The sequence below is a fragment of the Acyrthosiphon pisum genome, chromosome A1 (genome assembly GCF_005508785.2).
Source record: "Acyrthosiphon pisum isolate AL4f chromosome A1, pea_aphid_22Mar2018_4r6ur, whole genome shotgun sequence".
Taxonomy (NCBI): Eukaryota; Metazoa; Arthropoda; class Insecta; order Hemiptera; family Aphididae; genus Acyrthosiphon; species Acyrthosiphon pisum.
This window is the reverse complement of record NC_042494.1, coordinates 150,757,245-150,761,613: the sequence shown is the minus strand read 5'-3', so window position 1 is coordinate 150,761,613 and position 4,369 is coordinate 150,757,245. Positions and strand designations below refer to the sequence as shown.

The 4,369-nt window shown below is 29.5% G+C and overlaps 1 protein-coding gene across 2 annotated transcripts in view; it reads right to left on the bottom strand.

The window, feature by feature from the left end:
• The window catches only part of LOC100168546, a 39,791-nt gene extending 36,121 nt beyond the window's left edge, over positions 1–3,670 (bottom strand). Inside the window, exon 1 of one of the 2 annotated variants that reach the window (XM_001949758.5) lies at positions 3,159–3,670. The gene's annotated coding sequence lies outside the window, so the exon portion shown is untranslated. The remainder of the gene's footprint in view (positions 1–3,158) is intronic. The other variant, XM_008184574.3, reaches the window with a different exon arrangement.
• Between the last annotated feature and the right edge of the window lie 699 nt (positions 3,671–4,369).

The following is a 4,369-nucleotide window of genomic DNA, read 5'->3' as shown; positions in this document are numbered from 1 at the left end:
TTTTTTTTTTATTCATATAATAATTTTTATCCGATTTAGGATTTTTTTTTCAACAAGGATTTTTTATTTAATTTAGATATTTCAATATATAATGGTCTTTTATTCAAATTATTTTTTTTATCCAATTTAGATTATTTTATCTGATTTAGGATTGTTTTTTATTTAACTGTTTTTTATTCAAATCAGTTTTTTATTAAAATTAGACTTCTTTTATCTATATTGGATTATTTTTAAACAAGGATTTTTTATTTAATTTAAATATTTCAATAAAAAATGGTTTTTTATTCAAATTAATTTTTTTTCATTCATATGACTTTTTTTTTTTAATCTAATTTGGAACTTTTTATCCGATTTAGATTTGATTTAAAATAAAAACTAAATCGGATTTAAAAGTCTTATATGAATGAAAAAAAAATAATTTGAATAAAAAACCATTATTTATTGAAAAATCTAAATTAAATAAAAAATCCTCGTTGAAAAAAAAATCCTAAATCGAATAAAAAAAAGTCATATTAATAAAAAAAAAATGAACTTGAATAAAAAACCATTTTTATTGAAAAATGTAAATAGAATAAAAGCCTGGTTGATTAAAAACTCTAAATCGGATAAAAATTTCCAAATTAGGTAAAAAAAAGTCTTATAACTATGAATGAAAAAAAAAATTAATTTGAATAAAAAAACTATTTTTATTGAAAAATTTAAATTAAATAAAAAATCCTTGCTTAAAAATAATCCAAATTAGATAAAAAAAAAGTCTAATTTGAATAAAAAAAATAATTTGAATCAAAGACCATTATTTATTGATATATCTAAATTAAATAAAAAATCCTTGTTGAAAAAAATCCTAAATTGGATTAAAAAAAAGTCTAATTTGAATAAAAAAAATTAATTTGAATAAAAAACCATTTTTTATTGAAAAATCTAAATAGAATAAAAGCCTGGTTGAATAAAAAATCTAAATTAAATAAAAATTCCAAACTTGGGAATTTCCCCAGCCCCTCCCCCCTAAAAAAAAATTTGACTTTAAAAAAAAACTAAATCTCTACAAACGAAAAAAATTAGATTAAAAACCAATACAAACCGGCTACAAACGAATGGTGAAAAAAAAATCAAAATTCAAAATTGGGGGGCTGGGGAAATGTACCTACCAAATTTACAATACTGATATAAGCTATTAATAACTTATTAAACAAAATGTAATAATTTTAAAATCGGGAAGGATTAATGAAAATAAAATAGTTAAAATGGATAACATCTACATTTCATGGAGGTCAATTGTGTTGCGAATTTTTCATGAAAAAAGATAAAACCAGTAAAATCATGTTCAACCTTGCAGCGTAGCGAGAAACAGGTAAACACGACGACGCTGATCAAAAAAACTATGTTATGCAACATGAATGTGCAAAAAAGCTCATGCGTGTTGAGCAATTGGTTTGTTATTTACTTGTTCGTTGTTATAGGTATTTATATGTATATCATCATTATAGTAATTTACATTTTTAAAATATAGAAAATATTTTAATATTGTCAGCTCACCATGAGTGATGTATTTTTTTTTACCATATTTTTAGGTTACTCTATTGTGATAATAATATTATGCACGAATGACTGTGAGACAATTACTAGTTCCGCAAAAATTTAAATGTCAGTTTCCGCCAATTTACCTGCAATATTATGATTAAAATATTGTAAAACAACTTTGACATAGATTTTTTTTTAAAGGACTATTTAGTAGTTATTATAATTTGTATAGAACCCATGTTGAACAGAAAAGTATTATGTATTACCTCGTGTATTACCCTTTACCTGCAGCTATGTGACTTTTATTATTTAAGTTATTACTTATCAGTAATTATTATATTGTTTTCATTGTCATATGAACAATTTTAAATTATTTCAAGTTAAAACATTATGATTTAAAATTTAAATATACTATATAGGTTTCTGGAAAATCATCAACATTTTTATTTTTAATACAATATTCAATAATATTATATTATATAAATTGTATTTCTGATTATTTATTAGTTTACCTATTGCACACGTAGGTATGTAAGTAGGTATATGAAAATGTAAAATTTCTTCCAAAATTATGGAATATAAGTATAATATAGTACAGTACAAGTTAATTTTTAAATATACAAATTTATTGTTTTAAATACGTTTGTATAAGTAATAAAAAAATAATATTAGGTATTATTATTATTATTTTTTTTATCAACATTTTGTATTTGATTGTTTCTAGCATCATTATTTAATAATTTAATTTTTCATTTAGGGGACTTCCACCTCCTATAGGCCTAAGGGCAACGAAGTCCCATGCTACATCACTGCAAATCGCCTAATGTTTCACGTTTGCTGATATATAGAAGAAACACAAAGTATTGAAATCCTGTTGAATATATTTAGTATTGAATATCGATCGAATCGATTTTTAAAATTATAGGTGTATTGTATAAATTGTATAATATATATGAATACACTAAACTTAATTTATTAATTAGATTAGTCCCTTTACTCCTCACACACAGGGTGAAGTTAACAACCTAAGTAAAACTCAAAGTCGAAGGAAGAAATTTGAATACCATTTTTTTGGTGGAATGGTCGGACAGTGTTGGCCACACCAACCTATATTTTATTGGTACCTAGTATATACGCTGTCGATATCAAATCACGACTGCCGTACTAGGACATATTATATAGCAATATTACTGTAAGAAACCCTACAAGTAGGAACGTGAACTTTTATTCCGAACGTCTACCCCCGTAAAATTATCGTAGTATAATAGGTACCTATATCACCTATATACTAACCGTCGGGAAACAATAGGAACAAAAAGTCACCCCGCTTCACGCCCATTCTACCTATAATATAATATTATATTATATAGAACGACCTCTGCTATAATACACGCATCGTATAGATTTTTAATGCAATATCAGCTACCTATCCTAAAACATTCGATCGATTTCCTAGTGTTCTGTGTAAGCGATACGCCGAGTACAAGTATACACGCTATGATACCACCGTATACGTTATACATTTTAAATCATCGATTAAAAAAATAATATAATAACAATTACTAAAATTAATTACTATACGTTTTAAATGTTATTACAATCTACCATCTACGTATTTGACAATGTTATTTCCATACATATAATATCGCGGTGTATATTTAATATAATGGCGATCAATCGCCGAGCGTCGTCATACGTTTGGCAGCCGTTGGCAGCACGGGGCGTGCGGCTACAGCGCAGCTCCCGCTGAGATCTCGCGGATGACGGTGGTTGTAACCCTCGCGCGCTCTTCTCCCTCGCTCGTACTTCCTTCTACGCCACACTCGGCGAGGGACTCAGCGTCCAACGATCGGGTGGCTGGCGGCGTGCGCGCGCACGTCACCGGTGATAATATATTTATTATTACTGCCCTTTTTTGCCCGACGGGTATTATAGTAGGTATCTACATATAATAGTGTTTGTCAAACGAAACGAGAACAAGATATTGTACCCGGAAATGGGAGGAAAACGAGAAGAGTAAAAATATAACATTTACAGGTAGTATTAATACGGTTTAACAATAAGGACGACGATATTATAACCGAAGACCGACGACAAAGCGAACTGACGGACGACCGCGGACCGACTGCCGACGCGCGCGCGACGTCTTATCACTATATTCTGTAAATAATACTCACTGCCGCCGGGCGTGTCCAATGACAACGGCACCGGCGCCGCAGCCGCAGCTCAGCTGAAAATGCTGCTGATAACGGCCACGACCCCGGAGCCGCCGCCTACAGAAAGGGGTTACAGATCGTACTGCCACCCCGGCGTAGCTGGTACAATATACACTTGAATGCTTCTATCATATCACGTATAATATACAACGATGATAACACGAACACAATATGTAAGTACTTACGCCTTACGGTATATATCGTCACCACAATATTTCTGCGCGGCGAACGTCAAAAAACTAGTAATTATTGTTATCGAATCCTGCCTGGTCGACTGCATCCACGTAACTTAAATATCATTTTATTATTATTGTAATATGTAATTGGAGTTTTAAAATTTCATAAAATACCTTTTGATTACAAATTATATGAGAATAATGCTTAATTCTAATTTAAAATTACATTAGGTCACGCGATATTAATTGAGTATTCAATATAGTCAATAATATAATAATTGGAACCTATATGCTATTCTATACTTCTAAAGACTGTGAGATATTATTCTGAGATTTATATAAAATAACAGTAGGTACATAATATAAATATTAAAATATATTATTATGATTGATAAACACAGGGCCGTATTTAAGATTTTGGCGCCCGTGGGCAACACAATTTTAGCACCCCCCCCC